The 22463-nt window shown below is 36.1% G+C and overlaps 1 long non-coding RNA gene across 8 annotated transcripts in view; it reads left to right on the forward strand.

The window, feature by feature from the left end:
• Positions 1-22463, forward strand: part of LOC147912256 (uncharacterized) — a 71024-nt gene that overhangs the window by 18018 nt on the left and 30543 nt on the right. For 2 of the 8 annotated variants that reach the window (XR_015550129.1, XR_015550134.1), the window contains 3 exons: positions 16318-16465; positions 17761-17945; positions 20253-21512. The exons of 2 other annotated variants lie outside the window; for them this stretch is intronic. This is a non-coding gene — a long non-coding RNA (uncharacterized LOC147912256). Of the gene's footprint in view, positions 1-16317; positions 16466-17760; positions 17946-20252; positions 21513-22463 lie in introns of those variants that run through there. 4 more of the 8 variants (XR_015550130.1, XR_015550133.1, XR_015550131.1 and 1 more) reach the window with 3 other exon arrangements.

The raw sequence follows: 22463 nt of genomic DNA on the forward strand, positions 1-22463 counted from the left end.
ATCCTTGGCTCTCTGCCTCTGAGGCTGCTCTCTGTCCTAACAACAAAACCTACATTCAGACACCATCCCAAGAGTGGCCTTTGTGTCTCCACACGCTGCATCACTCACTCCAGGACACTTAGCTGTTCTGTTATCCATTTATGTGAAGTGACCTGAAGTGCCTCTGGGAACGGTAAGGGCAAGGTCAGCGCGCAGTGGGCATGATCAGCCAGGGTTTCCTTGAGAACATGGCTCTCTCTCTCATTGTCTCATTCTTATTCACTTCAATGATCATCCGCAGGCACTCTAATTCCTCCTCCAAGGAGAATTGTTTTATCTCCGTTCTTAATAAAAGTTTAATAGCAGAGAGAGCACTTCGGTGGGAGCTCGTGTGAGGGAGATTTTTATTTCACCTAATATACCAGCGTATTATGCACTTGAGTAATCTATGGGCTGTTGTAAATAAACAGCATCTATTTACAGAGCTAAGCAAACTGTGTTTTATGATGCTATCCTTGAAACTTTCACACTCTGATCAGTAATAGCTCTCCCTCTCATTAGCGTGCATCCGTAAGACGCTCCTCTAATTAGCTATAAACTTAATGCTGAAAGCAGTCATTTCAAGTACTCTTTGTTATTAAAACAAATACCTGGAAATTGCACGATTAGTACAAAAATCAATCCAATTTTAAGCCCATCATTTAAAGTAAACTTAACACACTCACTCCCACATGCGACATGCTTTCAGCAGATTTTCTTTGTATTTGAGGATCTCTAACAAGCCAGATCCTCCAGGAACACACATGGAGTCAAGAACTGGATAAAGGCATTTCCTCAATTTTTATAGTTACTTTCAAAGAGAGGTAAATTGACAGCAATTTTGGGGAAGGTGGAAATGTTAGTCTCAGTACCCCTGCTCGGATTCTGTTTTACCTAATCAGTGAATTTTTGGGCACACTTAACTTCGTTCCAGGAATTGAAGCCATAGAGATGATGACTCTCAAGAAACTTATCATATTGTAGGTTGAAGAAAGTAGGCAGACGTGCGTGGACATACATGTACTGCACCACGATGGGGGCAACTGAATAGCTGTCCAGAGTACTCTGAGAGCATTGATGGGTTTAGCTGAAAAGGAAAGGCTTGAGAAAGAGGATTTCTAAGTTTATTTGGATTAATGTAAGTAATGATATAATAATGTAAGCAGTAGAATATACATTTGAAAGGTAGCACAGAGTAATTTAAAGACAATTAATCTCATCTCTGCTGTTTGTTATCTGAGTAACCATTTCTGCATTTCGCAGCTGGGTGACCATGTGCCTTGGTGTTCTTGTTTTAAAGGTGGAGATGTGAGTACTGAAATGATGTAAGGGAATATGAAGCACAGCACCTGATGGGAGCAGGTTCTCATTAACTTCTGCTCCTTTCCTTTTCCTTTTCTCCTTCTGTTTTTCTATTCCTTCCCTCTTCACCCCAGACACCTTCAACTAGACTGTTACACCATTTCACTGCCACACAATCTTACCACTTAATGTCTTTCTTGCACGTTCAAGTCATTTCTTCTGCCAGGAATGCCCTCCCTTTCCTTACCTTGCCCGGCAGGTCAGAATTCTGTTCTTTCTTTATGGTGTACCATAAATCCTTCATCCAGGCCCATCCTGGTCTCTCCCTCTGCGCACTTTCCTCCTTCTGAATTTCCATTGCATTTTGCATATCTTTCTTGGTTCTTGTTCACATTATAGTGTACACTGGAGATACTGCCATGCATGTCTTATTCCTTTGTAGAACCTCAAGGGTGGGGTTAAATTCTCTGATAAATCTGTAAATCTAGTGCTTAGCACAGTGTCATAAATATGTAAAGGTTATGCCATAATTATTTTTAAACCAGTATGGGTTCTTCCATTAATTAAATAAAACTTTAGGTGTCCTTGGATTTGAAACATTTTTAAATGAAATTTACCTAACTGGATAGTACCAAAATCAGAAAATTGAAAGACTAAGTGTGTGTTGAATCACTACAGGACCAATTGGTTGACTCCATATGCTCCTTACTAAGCAGAATGATGAAAAGGCCTTTGTTTAGAGTCATTCTCTTATTAGACAAAGAGCTCATTATACCATCCCCTAAAGTTTGACTTGGGCTCAGGAGAATTCTCCTAAACTGAAAAAAAATAAAAAAAGTATTGTACCATGCAATTGGACACTGCATAGCCATTGAAAACCACATTAAAAAAATAATTAATGAGGAAATGCTCATATGGAATATTGAATGAAAATTGTGAGATGCCAAATGATATATGATTTAAATTTAATATCAAAAATAAAATGTACTGAAATGTAACTAAATGTTTTAAGTGACTTTGAGTAAAATAAAATGCTGATGATTTTTACTTTCTCCATTTTATTTTTCAGTATTTTTATTAATTTTTTCAATAAATGTTGATTACTTTTATAATCAGGAAAACAATGAAAATGTATTTTTAATAGAGCAGTGCTTCTCAATCAGGGGTGGTTTTGTCCCCCAAAAGACATTTAGCAATTTCTGGAATATTTTTGTGAGGACTTGGGGGGAGGGTGGAGGCCAGCGCTGTTGCTAACCCTTCTACAAATCGTAGGACAGTCCCCCCACAACAAAGAATTATGCATCCCAAAATGTCAATAGTGCTGAAGTTGAGAAACCCTGTAATAGAAGGGAAGCAACCAAAACATCCTGAATGAGGAATTGACTTACCAAACCATGGTACATCCATCAATATAGTGGACTATTGTGCGTGTCTTCACACTTGCACTGCCAAAATATTTATTGAGATAGCAATCTCATTAGTGCTTTCTTATCCTGAGATGTCTCTATTTCCTTACACAAAGGCTCTTTGGTTTGTTCTAAAATATATGTTCTAAAATATATTATCCTGGGGCTGGACAGGTGGTGTAGTGGTTATGTTTGCATGCTCGCCTTCAGCAGCCTGGGGTTTGCAGGTTCGGATCCTGGGTGTGGACCTACACACCACTTGTCAAGCCGTGCTGTGGTGGCATCCCATATAAAGTAGAGGAAGATAGGCATGGATATTAGCCCAGGGCCAATCTTCCTCTGCAAAAAGAGGATCGGCAACAGATGTTAGTTCAGGGCTTATCTTCCTCACACACACACAAATATATATATATATATACACTATCCTTTGTGACATACCTTTCTTCTTATGTTCCTGACAAGGAGGAGAGTTCTTTGGGAGTAAGATCAGCCCTTATTTACCACTTCCCTCAACTTACCTTACACGGTGCTGGTACGAGGAGGTAACTCTGTAGTTACCTTTGAAGGTGATATTTGATTTCTTAAAGGAAATTTTTTGCTTTCAGATTATCTATTAGTGTTTGGGAAAAAATTGAACTTTAATGTCTTCTTGTTTTAGTTCTTCATAGATGGAACACCAATAAGGCATCAGACAATGTTTCAAGAGTATTTGTTCATTAAATATTATGTAGGATTATCAGTATAAAACAAATGTGAATAGGAATACTCAGTTATACTGCCCAATTATGCACTGAAGTATTATAAAAGCAATTCCAGAAAGTTTGTTTGTCCTTTAGTATTTCGGGAGATTATGTGAATGTGGTCTACAGCGCCAAACCAGTTCAAGGATTTCCCTTCAAGGAAAAGGGCATATTTATCTTTGGCAAACACAGACCATACCAAGATAAACATACTATGTCCCGAGATGTTTCATTGATGTCATTACAAGTTCTGCTTAGAAGAGAATGGCAACCTGGGTAATCAACCAAGATGCTTTGAAATAATACTCTAGTATTGAAGCAGTACTCCTAGCAATGCAGCTCTGATTGGTGGAGCTCAAGGGCAGTAATGATGACAAGAAACCAAAATGACTCTGTGCTGAAGTGAAGGGGACTGTACTTTAGGTGGGAAGAAATCCTGTTATTTTGGAGAAAGTAGGCCTAAGAAATAAGAGCAGGAATCAGGCTAATTTGGAGGAAACCAGAAGTAGGGCTGATGAGTAGAGAAAGATTCTTCTTGAGAGAGGGCATCAGGTAACATATGTCTACTCTGTCACTCCAGTTTATAATCCCAGCACACCTAGAACTGAAGCCCCCAGAGTCACTTGAGTGGCACCTGGAGTGCTCCAGACCTCCACCAGGGGCTTTCATCTGCCTAACTGGCTCCAGAATTCTGTTTTCTTTCTTCTTTTAATATCGTAATAGCTTTATTTATATATAATTCATTTACCACACCATTCACTCATTTGAAGTATAAGAATCAGTGGTTTTAAGCATATTCACGTAGGTGTGCAATCTTAACATAATCAAATTCCAGAATATTTTGATCACCCCAAGAAGAAAATCTACATCCATGAGAATTCCCTCCCCATTCCTCTCCACATGCTCAGTCCTAGGTAAACATAAATATACTTCCTGTCTCTGTAGATTGGCCTATTCTGGACCTTTAGTATAAGTGAAATCATACATGTGTCCTTTGTGATGGACTTAGCATAATGTTTTCAAGGTTAAGCCATGTTGTCGTATGTATCATTCCTTCATTCCTTTTTATGGCTGAATAATATTCCATTGTATTGATATGCTCCATTTTGCTTAACCATTTACCAGTTTTTGGATGTTTGAGTTACTTCTCCTTTTGGCTCTGATGAATAATACTGTTATGAACATTCATGTACGAGTTTTTGTGTGGACGTATATTTTCATTTCTTTTGAGTATACATCTAGGAGTGGAATTGTTAGGACATATGAAATATTTAACATTTTGAAGAAATCTCAAACTGTCTTCAAAATTGACTTCACCATTTTATATTCCCACCACCAATCTATGAGGGTTCCAATTTCTCCACCTTCTCACCAGAACTTTCTACTATCTGCCTTTTAAATTTGAGTCTTTTTTTTGTGTGTGTGTGTGGCTGAGGAAGTTTCACCCTGAGCTAACATTTGTTGCCAATCTCCCTCTTTTTGCTTGAGGAAGATTCTCCCTGAGCTCACATCTGTGCCAATCTTCCTCTATTTTGCATGTGGGATGCCACCACAGCATGGCTGCTGATAAGTGGTGTAGGTCCACGCCTGGGAACCTAACCTGGGCTGCCAAAGCAGAGTGCGCCAAACTTAACCACTAGGCCACGTGGCTGGCCCCTAAATTTTAGTCATTTTAATGGGTGTGAGTGGTATCTCATCATGTTTTGATTTGCGTCTCCCCATGACGAATGATATTTAGCTCCATTTCATGTCTTATTGGCCGTTTGTGTATCTTCTGGAGAAATAATCCTTTTCCACTTTTTAATTGAGCTAATTATAATTCTATTATTGAGTTACAAGAGTTCTTTATATATTCCAAATATAATCCTTATTGGATATATGATTTGTAGTATTCCCTCACATTTTGTGGATTATCTTTTCTCTTTCTTAAAATTAATCTTCCTTGAAATTAATCTTGATACATTAATGTTATTCATCAAATTTGGGAAGTTTTCAGTCACTATGTCAAATTTTTTTTCTGCTTCTCACTCTGTTCTCTCATTCTGGTACTTCCAGTATGTGGTGTTTTGCTGCATTTAATGGTCTCCCACGTTTCTCTAAGGCTCTGTTCCTTTTCCATCATTCTTTTTGTTTTCAAATTGTATAATCTTTATTGATCTGTCATTAAGTTAGCTAATTCTTTCTTCTGCCAGCTCAAATCTGCTGTTGAATCTCTGGTGAATTTTTCATTCAAGTCACATTTTTCTACTCCAGAATTTCCATTTGTTTTTTTTTAAATAATTTATATTTCTTTATTGATATTCTCTATTTGCTGAGACATTCTTATTGTACTTTAATTCTTTGAACATATTTTCCTTAGATCTTTGAACATACTTATAATAGCTGCTTGGAAATCTTTGTCTGCTAAGTCTACTCACTCAAAGGCAGTTTCTACTGACTGCTTTTGTCCCCTGAGGATGGGTCACTTTCCTGTTTCTTTGCATGTCTCATAATTATTTGTTGAAATCTGGACATTTTAGATAATATCTTGTAGCAACTCTGGCTCTTGATCTCCCCCTAGGGATTTTCAGTATTCTTGTTTGTTTATTTGTTTAGTGACTTGGTTGTACTTATTCAGTGAAGTTTATTCCCCCACAGTGTGCAGCTTCAGACGTGTCTTAGAGATCCCAGCTTCAGGCAAGCACATGGTTTTCCTCACCACTAGGAATGACTGTGGTTTTAGTCAGGCTCTTTGACTGTCTCTTTCCTTGATCTACCTGCTAAGCTTCTGAATGTTCTACTTCTATCAGTAACACACCCAGATGTTATCCTCCACTAATTGCTAGCTCTATTTGATCGCTCTATTGTTTTGGACAATGCCTTGGGACATAAACTGCTCACATCCTGATCTTATTGAAGTCAGTCCCCTTGGCCTTGGTAGGTGGAGCATTGAAACTCTTTGAAGCTGCTTTGATCTTCCCTTAGGCAGAGCCTCTGGACTATGAGCCGGGAGCTGTGTGTGGTGAGAAATGGGGAACTTGCTCTTTACTGACATCTCCCACCTTGATCGTCTCCATGGGGCGGGAGCTATGTGTTGGAGGTGGTTGGTAACTGGGTCTGCCGTCCAGCTGCTGCCACCATCCAGTATGAATGTTCCTGAGCTCAGATTGGGAGGATAGAATCTGCTGATTTCAATGACTGCTGAATCTCCTGGAATAAATCTTTTCCCTCTAGGAGGTGGGTGAAACTCATCACTCAGCTACTAGGGTCACTGGAGCAGGTCTTCTGTAACGTAGTATGAACAGGGAACTATACTCTGTAGCATCTTCCTGGCTGGGATCCTCGCTATGTAGTGGGAGATCAGGTGCGATAAATAAATGAAAAGCAGTAGGATATATTGGAGCACATGAGGAAGCCACTAGGTTTAAAACTAATTCAGCCCGATCTTGTTTTTCCAAAAGGGTCTGATGTGGCCTGTTGAGCACACGTTACACATCTGCTTTAAACATTTACTATATACCAAAGACAAGAATGATGTCCTTAAAGATAGGGATGTAACTTCACTCTATATCAGCATTTCTTTAATGATAAGCATCTCTTCCTGGAAACTAGGGATTAATTACCTACGCGCTGTGCTCACCTATGACCACTGACTTGCTGACCACCAACATGCTGTGCCAGCTAAGCATCTTGTGACAGTAGTAAGAGATACTCTTGTCATATGTGATGTATGCTCTTTGTTCCAGGATGGTGTATAACCACTCTGTACGCTCCACTTCTTTGGGAAAGTAAGCCTCCCTAGCCTATAGTCCTCACACCTGGCTCATAATAAACTCACCCCAATTTTGATTTACAGGTTGATTATGGATTATTTGTGTCAACAGGTGGAATAATGGGTGCTGCCTCAAGGAAGAAGTATGGGGGGATAGGTGCAATCTCTAGCTCAAGTACTATTGTCTCTCTTACCAAATTTTCATTGATTTTGTTGAATAAATGCTCCTCAACTTTTGTAAGCCCTTTAATCAATCTCCAGAGTCTTTGTATATCATCTTGCTAATTTTGACTAGCTTAGTGGACATTTCTCCGGAAGAGAGATTCCCCTATGAGTTACTCAAACCGCTTTTCGGGAAGTCCCACTCCACTCCACAATCCTTGACCTATTAACTAGACCACTTTATCAGACTACATTGTTTAGATAGTACTGTTCAGGTTAACTATATCTGTAGTGATTTTCTGCCTTCTGGATTTACCAGTTACTGAAAGAGGGGTATTGAGCTTTCCAACTTAGTACTGGATTCGTCCATTTCTCTTGGCAGTTTTATCAGTTTTTGCCTCATATATTTTGATGTACTGTTATTAGGTGCATATATGTTAAGGATTATTATGTCTCTCTCAAGAATTCACCACTTTATCATTATGTAATATTCCTTTTTAGTCCTCTGATTATTTGCCTTGTTCTGAAGTCCGCTTTTATCGAAATTAATATTGGTACTCCAGTTTTCCTTTGACTGTAGTTAGCGTGGTATGTCTTTCTCCATTCATTTAGCCTAGCTGTGTATTTATGTTTAAAATGAGTTTCTTAAATGGGTAGACAACATACGGTTGTCTTATGTTTTTTTATCCACTCTGATGATCTTTATTTTTCAATCGGTGTATTTAGACTATTCCATTTAAAGTAGTTATTGATATTGTTGAGTTAATATCTACCATGTTTATAACTATTTTCTATTCATTGCAATTATCTTCTGATTCCTTTTTTTCCTTCTGCTCTTTTTCTGCCCCCTCTGGTTTTAATTGAACATTTTATATTATTTCATTTTTGTTCCTCTGTTAGGATATCAATTATGCTTTACTTCTTAAATTTTTTTAGTGATTTCCCTAGAATTTGAAATATGCATTTATAAGTAATCTAAGTTGACTTTCAAATAACACTATATTGCAGGTATCTCATAACAAAGTATTTCCAATTCCTACCTCCTGTGTCTTAGAACATTTCTTTTCTCTTCATTCATTTCACTTATCCACGTGCTATAATCACCCAATACATTGTTACTATTATTACTTTGAACACTTATCTCTTAGATCAATTAAGAATAAGAAAAATAAAAGATTTTATTTTATGTTCATTTATTCCTTCTCTGACATTCTTCCTTTGTTTACATAGATCTGATTCTCTGACCTATATCATTTCTTTCTCTCTGAAGAACTTCCTTTAACATTTCTTGCAGGACAAGTCTGCTGCAATGAAATTCCTCAGTTTTTGTTTGCCTGAGAAAGTCTTTATTCTCCTATGTTGAAGGGTAATTTCATTGGATATAGAATTCTAGGTTGCTTTTTTTCTTTTAGCACTTAACATATTTCACTCTGTTCTCTTCTTGCTTGCATGTTTTCTGACAAGAAGCTTGTAAGAATGTGATTCTTATCCCTGTTCTACTATTTGCAAGGTATTTTTATTCCCTCTGGCTTCTTTCAAGATTTTCTCTTTGTCTTTGCTTTTGGCAGTTTAAGTATGATATGCCTAGGTTTAAATTTTTTCTGGTGTTTATCCTGCTTGGTGCTCTCTGAGCTTTCTGGGTCTGTGGTTTGGTGTCTGTCACTAATTTTGGAACATTCTGTTAAGACTGTGGAGTAATAAGAACTAAGTTCAGGAGGCCTTTGGTGTGAGTTTTATGTTAACATGCCTAGGAGTTTGGCTGTGTTGAGTGTTTGCTGTAGCTCTAGAAGCCAGAGGCTTCAAATTTCTCTAGCGTCTTTATTTTTGTCTCCCCTCTTAACATTGGGGCTTCTCTTTTTTACTACTCATTAGAGGAGGTGTGTTTCTTGCAGCTCTTTAAGCTATAATCCACTGTTATTTATTGAAGCCCTATTGATGTAATGATATGATATGGGGGAGAGGAAGCATTCTACGATTCTGTGATTAAATCTCCTTCTTTTAGTGGGCCTATGATCCAGTCTGCGACATTCACAAGTGTTTCTTAGTTTATTCCCTTCTCCCAACCCTTGGCCACCCTCCTTTAGGTAAGACAGGAAGGCTAGAAGGTGCTGAGGTCAGGGAAGTGCCCCTCCCTTGGGTGGGATTAGTCTCTGGTAAAGTCTATTACTCTGGAGAGTAAGCTTATGTATGTCATATAGCATACTCTGACTCTATTTCAAAATGGTTGCTTTTCTCTCCTCTTATCAGAAAAATAAGGGGAATTTTCTTTATTCGTCATTATGAGACCGTGTTAGGGTTCTTGGAATTTAAAACTATGAAAGTGTTGGTGTCTCTCTGTCTGCAGCCTGGAGGAGTTTCTCTCTCTCATACTAGTTCACAGTCACCCTCTAGTAATTTGTCCAAATTACCAGTTAAGTCTTCCTATCAGTTTATGGCTTCATTCAGTTTTGCTCCAGATAAGCTGATCTCTGCTGTGTTTCTCTCTGTTCACCTGACTCTCCAGATTTGGGGGTGTCAGTTTGCCCTGCCACCTCACTTTTCTGATGGGTTCAAGTGAAGTCATTGATTTCACTTGGTTCAGCTTGATTCTTGTAAGGACAGAAGCAATGACTTCTAAGCCCTTTACGTGTCACATTTGAAACCAGAAGTCCTAAATAATCTTTAAAGACATTTTAATGATTATTAGCTTCCATTTTAAAATCCATTGGAATACATATCAAATATTGTACCCCTGGTAATTCTAATTCTATCCTCAAAATTCCTTAAACAGTCAAGAAAATGTTACCTAGTAAAAATGTTTATTTCCCTGCATGTAATCTCCAGAGAGCTATCAAACGCTTTTTGTGACTATTGTACCCATGCTAACTCTTATGCCATTCTCAAATCCTTAAACATTCAAGAAAATGTTACTTAATAGTAACTTTTATTCCCCAATATGCAATCTCCAGGGAGCTATCAGCCTCTTTTTCAATAAAATTTTGATCACCGTTTATAAGCAGGAAGAAATTAATAAACAAAGATCCTCTCATTAGTTGAGACTTTGAGATTTGAATCTTTCCAGAGCTGAAAATGATTCTAAATAATAAAGCTTCCTAAAGTAATTAGCTGCAGTGCTCACCAGGGCGCTTGCTGTTTGACTTTATTTATTTTGCAAATTATTGTTATATTACTATTTTATTATACTTTGAGTTTCCTTTTTGTTTAAAGGGATACCATTTAAACAAGTCAAATGTAGCCAAAACAAAAAAGAGGAAGGAATTATAAATAGTTTCTTAGACAATTTTGGAGATTTACCATAATACATATGATTTTTTGCAATTTACCCTGCCAATTTTAGTATTATCTGTTATTTTTTATAATAAATCTAAAGATACAGTGTTCTTTCTAAAATCTGTATGCAGTAAGAATTTTCTGGCAATAGACTCACGGTAATTTTATTTTGCAGAAGGTTATGCAAGGTATGATTTTCTATAATTAATTGACCACTCTCTAATTGCAATTTTATATGCTTATTCACACATCCTCAATATAAGGTTTAACAGAAATAGAATTATTAGAATTTATAGTATTTGTGCTACACAATTATATTAATGACTATTTTCTTTTTCTGCCAGGTCTATTTTTTAAACAAATATTAATAAATGACAATTAAATGGAATATACTGTGTTAACTATTTCTGTAGATTATATTATTTGATCTTATTAATCCTGTCAAAACTGATTTTTTCCTGCAAAAAAACAGTTTTATTGATTGCATATGCGATATAACAATTTACAAGCAGCTCATGTACACTTTTTATCTGATTTGATTTTTTTTAATTGACATATCTTATGTCTATTAATTCTATGCTTATATAGCCTATCAGATTTACTTTGAGAGTCAAGAGTTTCATATCATTATTTTATCTATGCTTTTATCTATGGAAAGTTATATTCTTTTTCAAATGAATGCAGAGTATTTTTCAAGATAGACATATTCTGGGCCATAAAATGAGTGTTAGTAAGTTTAAAAGGATTGCAATCATGCAAAGTATGTTTCCTGGCCATAAGAGAATGAAATTATAAATCAATAACAGAAAAATATCTGGGAAATCCAGAAATTTTCAGAAACTAAATAATAAACTTCAACCTAACTAGTAGTTCAGAGAAGAAATCTAAAGTACTTTTAACTGGATGAAAATGCAAATAGACACACCAAAATTTGTGAGATGCCACTAACACAGTAATTAGGGGAACATTATAAGTACTAAAAGCCAATACTGGAAAAGAGAAAAAAAGTCACACATCAGTGTCTATAGCTTTTTCCTTAAGATACTAGAAGAGCAAATTAAACTCAAATTAATCACAGAAGGAAAATAATAATAAGAGCAGAAATCAATGAAATAGCAAACAGTAACAACAATAAAGTCAGTATAACCAAAAGTGGTTTTATGAAACAATTAATAAAACTGATAAATATCTAGTAAGGCAAAACAGGAAAAGAAACAAAAAGACACAAATTGCCGTATTGGCAATGAGAGAGGTGGCATCAATACAATTTCTACAAGCTATTAAAAGGATAGTAAAAGAATAGTCCGAACACCTTCATGACAATAAATTTAACAACTGAGATGAAGTGGACAAATTCTTTGGAAGACGCAAACTGCCAAAGCTCACTCAATACATCAAGTCTTCTCTAAGTTAATAGGTAATCTGAATAACACTATTCTATTAAATTTAATTTGTAGTTACAAACTTTCTCACAAAGGAAACTTCAGGCCCAGATCACTTAGTTGGTGAATTCTTCTAAATATTTAAGGAAGAAATAATACCAATCTTCAACAAATGCTTCTAGAAAATTGAAGACAATTGAGTGCTCAACAACACATTCTATGAATCCAGCATTATTCTAATTCCAAAACTAGAGACAAAGACATCACCAGCAAAGAAAACTCTGGACTAACATCTTTCATGAACATAGATGCAACAATTCTTAACAAAAATTTAGCAATTAAATCCAGTAGGATGCAAAAATATATGACAACATAGTTACTACATAGGGTTTATCCAAGGAATTCAAGGTTAGTGTCACACTTAAAAATCAATCAATATAATTAACCACGTCAACAAACTAAAAAAGGAAAACGTATCTTCACCACAGTAGACACAGGACAAGCATTTAATGTAATTCCAAATCCATAGCTGAGAAAAACTCTTAGTAAACTAGGAACAGAAGAGAATTTCCTGAACCTGATAAAGGACACCTATGAAACAGCTGCAGCTAACATCAAAATTGATTTTGAAGTAGATTGGTCAGAAGACTCAGTATTGTTAAGATGTCAGTTCTCCTGAAATTGATAAAACTCAATGCAGTCTCAATCAAAACCACAGTAGGATAGTTTGTGGAAATTGACTAACGGATTCTAAAAATTACATAAACATGCAAAGGGCACAGAACAGACAAAACAAATTTTACAAAGAAGAATAAAGTTGAATGGTTAATAGCACTTGATTTTAAGACTTAATATGCAAATATACTATCAAAACCTGTGAGTATTGATATAATGATAGACAGATCAGTGGAAAAGATAGTATAGAGAATCCAAGTATAAAATCACATATATGGATGACTGATTTTTGTTAAAGGTGCTGAGATAATTAATTGGAGAAACGATACTCAGCAAATGATGCTGGAACAAGTGGACATTCATATGCAAACAAACAAAACAAACAAAAACAACAACAAAAAACTTTTATTACTACCTAAGACCATATACAAAAATAAACTCAAAGTGGTTCATAGACCTAAATACAAAATGTAAATCTATAAACTTATGGAAGAAAACATAGGAGAAAATCCTTGTGAACTTGGGTTAGGCAAAAATTTCTTAGATAAACAACCATAAAAGAAAAAAAATTGATAAATTGGACTTCATCCAATGTAAAAATGTCTGCTCTATGAGAAACATTTTTAAGAGAATGAAAAGACAAGGCTAAGATTAGAAATAAACTATGTGCAAATATTTATGATAAAAGACCGTATCCAGAATATATAAAGAATTCTTAAAACAAATAATAAAAATGGGCAAAATATTTGAACAAACACTTTGCTATAGAAGACTTATGGATGTGAAATATGCACATGAAAAGATACTCAACATGATTAATCATTAGGGAAATGTAAATTAAAACAATAAGCTACCACTACACTACTATTAGTATGGCTGAAATGAGAAAGACTTGGGCCGGCCCCATGGCTTAGTGGTTAAGTGTGCGCCCTCTGCTACCGGCCGCCCGGGTTCGGATCCCGGGCGCGCACCAACGCACCGCATCTCTGGCCATGCTGAGGCTGCGTCCCACATACAGCAACTAGAAGGATGTGCAACTATGCCATACAACTATCTACTGGGGCTCTGGGGAAAAAAAGGAGGAGGATTGGCAATAGAAGTTAGCTCAGAGCTGGTCTTCCTCAGCAAAAGGAGGAGGATTAGCACAGATGTTAGCTCAGGGCTGATCTTCCTCACAAAAAAAAAAAAAAAAAGAAAGAAAGACTTACCGTACTAAATGTTGGCAAGGATATGGAGAGACTGGAATTCTCTTAGACTACTTGTGGGAATGTAAAACGATACTACTTTGAAAAACAGTTTTGCAGTTTCTTATAAAGGTAGACATATACACCTACCACGTGATCTAGCCATTCTACTCTTATCTAAGAGAAATGGAAGCGTATGTCCATACAAAGTCTGGTGCATGAATGTTGTTAGCACATATTTGTAATAGCCAAAACTTGGAAACAACTCTGATGTGAATCAACAGGTGAAAATATAAACAAAGTGTGCTGTATCCACACAATGGGATACTACTCTGCAATTAAAGGAATGAACTACAATCATGCACCACATAACGACGTCTCGGTCAACAATGGAGCATACGTGTGACGGTGGCCCTGTGAGATTAATACCATATAGCCTAGGTGTGTAGTAGGCTATATAGGTTTGTGTAAGTACACTCTATGTTGTTCACACAATGACCAAATCAACTAACGATGCATTTCTCAGAACATATCCCCATCGTTAAGTGACATATAACTGTGTTGATATAGGAAACTACATGAATGGATCTCAAAATAATAATATTAAGTGAAAGAAGACAGGCAAAATTAGTGCATCCTGTATGATTCCCATTTATATCAACCACTAGAATATACAAACTAATTTTTAGTGACTGAAAGCATATCAGTGGTTGTCTATGGATGGGAAGGAGGTGGAGAGAGAGGGAAAGGCGAGATTCCAAAGAGACATGAGGAAGTTTTTGAATGTGATGTATATTCACTATTTTAACTGTAGTGGTTGTTTAGTACATATATATGTCAAAACATTAAATTATGCACTTAAAATACACGTAGTTCATTTTATATAAATTCTATCTAAATAAATATTTATAAAACAATGTAAAAACAGTTCGCTTTAGTAATAAACGTTATGTGGTAGAATGAAGAGGAAAGAAAAAGACAGTCTACTCAAACGTATGGTTGTCAGTGATTTTGTTTTTTTCTCTAAATTTCCTGCACTTATTTCATTTCATCTATTTTAGTAATTTTGCTATTTTTAGTAACTTATATTGTTCTTCACCATTTTCATTTTTTATTTATTAGTTCTGGCATGGTATTGATTTGTCTTCAGTTGTTTCTTTATCTCAAAGTCTGTTTTCTCTCCTCATTTTTTACTCTCTTTAATTTTTAAAAATTAAACTTATGTTCTCATTAAGTTTTTCCTGTGAGAAGCATTTTTGGGTTTTTTTTTTTTCTATTCCTTGCTTTTTTTTTCTTTTTTGCTCTGTATGCTGGTTTTTCTTCCTCATTTCTTTTCCTCTGTTTAACTTTTGTTTTCCTCTGTTTCACAGAATCGTGCTATTTCTGTTCATCCTCTCCACGTTTGGTATTGACAGCTGGTTCTGTTTTCGTGATACTTGAGGAGTAAATTGTCTTTGGTTCCTTTCTCCTCTGTCTTGAGGTCTGTCTTCCTCTCAGAGTTAGAGTGTGAGGATTTAAATATAACTTGTGTTTTAGGAAATTATGGCAGGTGAGAGAGGATCTTAGTTGATTATATAAAGGCTTAGAGGAATTGCATTCTACTTTCTCTTTTTCAATGATAAGTTTCCTGTATCCTGATTCACTTCACTTACTGGAACTAGGGCTTGGAGTGGGCAGTGGTGTAGCACTGTACGGTGTGGGATATCGTTTGGACTGGAATCATTCCTTTAATCCACCTTAGTATTCTGTTGCTTGTGCTTCTGTCAGAGACAATTGTCCCCTGCAGCTGCATGCTTAAAAGCCATGTCCTTCCTACTAACCAGGGTGATTTATGGATATTCATGAAAATGTTGAGGTCAATTAGATTTAACTTCAGGGAAGTTAAATTGACTTTGGGGAAAAGAGGGGGAGTTCAAAGTCAGGCTATGCAAAATTTTCCTTTTCTTTTCTGGCATCCTTGTTTTGAGTTTATGGCAAGAAATTATAGATTTTTTTTTTTATTTTTGGTAGTGTTTTTGTGGTTCTTGTATATTCTTATCGAGAAAATATGTTACCAGGCTTGACTTCACTATCTTTACCCCGAAATTGCAAAGATATATTCAAGAGTTAAATATCTGTGAATTATTTAATCATGTAAGGGAACTTGGCACTATATCGATTACCAATATGTACATGTACCAATACAATGTACCAATGTGTACATACATATACATATATATATATATATGTATGATTACAAAATGGTTTGAACCTAAAAGGAGTAATCTTTGCCCTGTTACAAGTGGACAGATCTATTAAATGAAATTGCAATGAAAATTCCTAAGCATTTGTCTAAGAAGGAGCTCCAAATGCTGGAGAATTGTTATAAAGCCAGTACAAAAAATATTATCTCTCTGAGTTTTCTTTATTTGGATCTTTAATTTTGAGGTAGTGGGCCTAACTGCATAAGATACGTGTACTCTGTTACTGCTGGGACTCCTTCTCATGAGAAAGCCGTTGGCAGAATGGCATGGTTAATAAATAATGAAGGTGGTGAGAAGAGGCAGGGTCCAAAGATCAAGAAACTCTGATCAAGGTAACTGATGCTAATTTCTTCTTGTGATAAACATAGCCTAAAATCACGCTCGTTCTGTATATGGAAATTGCCAATATTCCCCTATTATGGTCTTGAGGATAGTGAGCGATGGAGAAATAGAGTCAGATCTTACTCATTGTAAGGTTTGTAAGATCTCAAGTCTAAGTGAGAAATGGACACTACTCAGACAGTGGTCTTGCCTAACCTTACAAAAGATTTCAAGGAAATATTTTTACTTTGGTTTTTATAACTGTAATAATCAGTATGCTTTTCCAAAGATCAAGTCTGCTGAATATAACTAATCATTAGATAGATTTAATCTATAACGACTTTTCAAAAGATATATTCTTGAAAGTTATACATAATTAACTAGCAGAATATCATATATAGGACAATCAACAATGATTTCTAAAAATTTTGTTTTACAAGTGAGGGCCCTTCTCGTCTCAGCTCTGAGGATTTTATCCCTCTGTTTGCTTTGGGTAATTTGGGGTTGGAACCACTTGATTCGTCGAAAATCCCTTCGATGCGGTGTAATTCCAAGTCAGGGTTTAGGGCAGCATCAAGAGCAATGATTTTTTAAATCATACTCTGAAGATCCTTGGAAGATTTCTTCCAGCATCTTGAAATCTAAAGGTCCAAGTGGGCCAGACCCTCAATTAACCAGGACACTTCTTCTTCTTTTTATTTTTTAAATGCTTTATATATTGGATTTCTAGGTTAAATTTAATAGCACAAAGAGTTTTACTACTAAAAAATTTAAATCTAAACTCACTGACTACACTACATCGTGAGAAGGATGTTCATTAGTTTCGATGGTCACATTCAGAGCGGACATAAAGCTCATTTATCTGGTCTTTGTTCTGGAACTACTAGATTTTAGCATTAATATCCTGTATGAAAATAATTAATATATTTTGAAACAAAGTAGAAGGGATGATGGTCACTATAAAAGATCAATCTAATGCTACGAAATCAGAAATATTCTAAAAATAACAAGAAGAATAAGGCTGTATATGAAAACTTACACGGTGACATGACAGGGAGGAGAAATTCTCCTCAGCTCAAGGATAGTGAAAGTGTTATTACAACCTAAGCATTGCAGAAAATGTTCTGTAAAGTAAAGAAGGTCTTTAAATTTAAGCATGATATTATGTAATCAAAATATAAACATTAAGAACAAGCCAAAATTCACTAGATGTCTATCATAAATTATGTTAATCATAGATAACTTGGTACTTCAACTTTAGAAATTAAATATAAGCATTAAGAGGTAATTATCTCATTGCTCTCAGCAGGGTATTGAGACACTGTGCTTGATGCTGAGATCTTACAACTGATGAGGAGCCTATACTTAGATACGACTTATTAGATATTCACGGAGGTGACAGGGGGGAAAGCGATCTATGAGAAAGAGCCAAGTCTGAAGAAGAATGTGAAAGTAAACTTTACACACACTGGCCTGGAGTACCAAGCAGCCGTAAGATTTTGGTTTTCTAAATTCGTTGAAATTAGGATAAGTTACTTTTCTGTGCTCAAAAAGTGGGATGATAATGTGTGTTATTTCTCTGAATATTAATATTTTAAAGATATTTCTCATGGGGTGCCCCGTGGCTTAGCGGTTAAGTGACCGCGCTCCGCTGCTGGCGGCCCGGGTTCGGATCCCGGGCGCGCACCGACACACCTCTTCTCTGGCCATGTTGAGGCCGCGTCCCACATACAGCAACTAGAAGGATGTGCAGCTATGACACACAACTATCTACTGGGGCTTTGGGGGGAAAATAAATAAATAAATAAATAAAATCTTTAAAGATATTTCTCATAAGTAACGTTTTGGAAGAAAACCAGAAGAGTAGAGAGGAGGAAAGCAATATGTGAATAAATGGATAGAATTCTGAGTTTAGGAATTAGGTCTGCTTTCTAGTCAGGGGGCATTTTGAGCATTGTTTGTTTGTGTTCTTGGGTGCAGAGCTCTGCATCTGGACTACTGTTCTCAAGTTAATATTTTCCTCGTTAGTGGTGAGGGAGTGTCCTTCCAGAGGAAAAGAAGGCATTCCCCCTAGAAGGCACAAGTTTTATCATTTCTCTACATCAAGGAGAAAAATTAGACTTTTATTAATCAGCTGCTTGGTGTTACACACACACTATGCTAAATGCCTTATTTGTATTTTGTCATTAAATGTTTACAGCCATCCTATAAGTTTTCTCTAATTATCCTGACTTTTCAATGTGAATTTTCAGATGAGATTTTTTTCATACCAAAATGCAGAGTCCTCGAAAAAAGTTTGTCTGTATGGTTCATTACTGTATCTTCTATATTTAGAGCATTGCCTGGCTCACACTAGGATTTGAATAAATAGTTATTTTAAAAAGTATTGAGAAAACTAGTGCTCATAAAAGTTCAAAAATTTGTTCAAAATCACCCAATTAATAATTGCTAGAATTGAAATTTCATTCAGATCTGCCATTTATACTCTCCACATATTCTGGAATTAGATCTTAGCATTAATATTAACAATATGCAAAGAAAATAATGTTTTATAGATGAGATATTGGAATGAGAGGAGAGTTATGTGAAGGACCTGTTGAAAGGATAGAAACTGCTAATTTGATAATATTTATGGTAGTCCAACTAGATTATGGAGCTTGGATTCTGAGGGTCCTTAGGTCTAGAAAAGAAGAAACATATTGGAAACCGTGGAGTAAGAACTGGATGGTTGATGTTATGTCTATGGGTGTGTGCACACATACAGTGGGAGGACAAAGTCATGGAGGAGAACATACGAGATTTTGACTTTGGTTGACAGGGATACGTATGGTACTAGTCTCTATGGAGCAGTTATAGCCTACCTAGGAGGATGGGGTTCAAATATGGTCCCATCTCTTATTTTGTTTGTTAATCTCTTGAGATCCCATATGTCCTATTTATAGGAAATCTATTGTCTTCCATTTTGGGGCCATTTCTCTTAGTCTTGGAAATTATACAAGAATTCTGGGATTTACTCAATCCCAGAAGGATGGGGTGGGTAGTAGATAGTCCTGCTTCCAAGAGAATCTGGAATGCTTTATTCCATTCCCACTGCTTCTTGCTGCCATATGTTCCTGTTGAGGAATTCTTCTCCTTACTGCATGGAGATGTGCCTCCTCTGAAGCTTTGTCCTTTTGGGGATCTATCTCTACATAGGCACCAGTGGTGTCCCATGCTTGAGTTCCAAGTTTAGAACTCTCTTAGTTAAAAAAACTCATGTTGGACCTTTTCCTCCAAAGAAGATTGTGTGCTTGAACGACTGGATTCCGAAGGACTTCAAGTTGCTTGTCACGCCAGAATCAGCTCCCATTCTACACCCACCTCATCTCTCAAACATCAAGACTGTTGTGTTGAACAAGCCAATTCTCTTGTTTTCCTGGGATTATTTAATTTCAGGGCTGCCTTGCTCTAGCCTATCATTGAGCTACCATAATTGACATCAATATATTAAGTATCTAGGAGGGAGAATTAGGATTTTTGTCTCTTCCAACCCAGAGGACCTAGACATCTGTTCACCTACTCACAGATGATTAACTATCTACACTAAGGGGAGAGGCATCTTTTGCTAAAGTGCTAAAAAAAAGTATGTTTTTCCCTAGAATGACAGATTTCTCTTTATAATTTGCCTGAGAAGTGTCTTTGATAGGAGTCCCGTTCTAAGTTGGCCTGTGTCCTTGAATCCCGGACATCAGGTGGTATAATTTCTAAAGACTTCTTTCAAAGGAAATGCTTAATCTCATTGACTCTCTGCTTTAATAGGCATCCCACCTGAATTTTACGGAGAGGACACAATTCAGCCCATAAGAGAGATGAGAGAAAGTATGACCAGGAAAGGGAGAATGTGAGCTGGTGTCCTTAGTTCTGATGTTACAATGAGAGTTCTCAGAGATGACGTGTGGAAAACCATTTCATGAGTCAAGATGATGGAACAATGACTGTACTTCCTGGCACATTCATTACTGGATACTAACTCTTGGAATTATCTTGATTATATTAACTCACTGTGGCTTTGATGAGATGATTTTTTGATGATTTTCTTAGTCCATGAATATAAATTAGAAGAAAAAGAGTGAGGACACAAAGGGAAGAGTTGAGTGACTTAAATTGATACTCAGTTTGATCCACTTGCTGAACTGATTACTATTTTCTATCACTACTAAATTATTTGCCCTTCCTCATTTCCTCTTAAGGGTTTATTCATATGTACACATCAAATGATGGCATGAAATACCCAGGACTCTCTAACAATGAAATCAATTTGCTCTTTTCCTAATTTTTAATGATAGACATTTGTGGGTGTGAATTATGTTATATCATTATTTTAGCTATTTTATAATGCAATATATGCCTTGAACTTTTTAATGCTAATCATGTACCTATGCTTGTGCAGGGCTTTTATGATGTGCGATGTTGATTATCTTTCATTGTGATAAACCAATAAAAAGAAAAAAAGGCAAAGAGTAAAGTCATTTACTCCAAAAATATAATAAGCTTCAAAGCCTCAGCAGTTGCAACTACCTACGATCATTCCTGATGGTATAGAGGAGAGGTTCATGGACATCACAGTCCAAGGTCTGAATACAGCCACCTTCCTCTGCATGCAGGTCATTTGTCTGGATAAATAAGGTTTTAAGGCTTTTGTTTACTCTTTCTGTGAAAAACACTATCTTCCACTTCCAGTCATTTAAAACCAGAATGTATTGGGTCATTTCCTGCAATTTTATGTAGGAAATAAAAATGAAAAAATACGTTGATGGATGTTTATAGACTCAGTAATCTCATTTAGAATATGCCCTAGTTTGGGGAAGCTTTTTACTTTTCTTTTCTTTCCTTTTCTTTTTAATTTTAGAGGGGAGCATGTGGGATAAGATTTATAATAAAGTATACCTGAGCGTGACAAAAGAGAACTTTTTCTCTTGAGTAATTCAACAGAACCCAAAGAACGTACAAATGACAGAAAAATTGAAGTGTCATGTGGGTGGTTAACAACAAACAAATAGAATTTTAGCATGGATGCATGGATACAATTTTTCCAAATAACAATCTCTTGCATAAATCTATCATTGAGAAAAGTATCAGCCAAAATAGTAATAGAATTTATAGTGATAACAATAAAACATGTATTTGTTTTTTTTCCTTTCATTTGCTTCCAAAAAGCCCAATGTCCTTTACAAATCAGTGTTTTAAATCTACATAATCAGTGGGATGAATTGGCAGCAGGTATTTGTCTCCATTTATAATCTGCAGAGACTTATGTGCTGAGAGGAAGCTTGGCCAAGATCACGCAGAAAGTCCACAGAAATAAAAGGATTTAGGATTTGGGGCTCCCAAACCAGTGCATTCATTACTCTTTGGATAATACTATTTCTCAGCAAATGTAACTTGTGCCTTAACTAAAAATTTGCTCAGTTTTAAAGTTTTTATTCACTGCAATAACTAACAAAATGGAAAACGCATAATGGCTCATTTACAGAACATTTTATATCCTGTAATTAAGACTCTATGAATCAAATTATATAGTGTCAGCTCCATTGCTTGTAGAGGATATCACTGGAAATGAGGCATCTCGTTAACTGCCACTGACTTTGACTGGGGGGTGGCTGCATTCGCCTTTTGCTTTTACAACAATCTCGTTGGCTAAAAATTCTCGACACTTTCATATAGAGGGAGTATAGATGTTTGGCAAGAATAACACACAATCATGTTATTTTCTCATGCACAAGTTCTTTTGTTTCAGTAATTGGTGAACATAATTGTCACCTACTTATGGATATGCTTGAAAATATGCAGTTTCAAATTACTCAAGTCATTTTAGCAGCATGCCTAATTTCCTATACGTTATTAAGTGTTGTCACTTTGGCAGTTGTGTTAAATCATGAGCAGACTCTAACACCTACAAGAGTCAGGCTGGTACACAAAAGTATGAATGACATCCAGAACAAGGACATAGGCAAGGACAGGGCTGGGTCT

The sequence above is a fragment of the Ceratotherium simum genome, chromosome 38, assembly GCF_057802395.1.
Source record: "Ceratotherium simum simum isolate JZ-2026a chromosome 38, ASM5780239v1, whole genome shotgun sequence".
Lineage (NCBI taxonomy): Eukaryota > Metazoa > Chordata > Mammalia > Perissodactyla > Rhinocerotidae > Ceratotherium > Ceratotherium simum.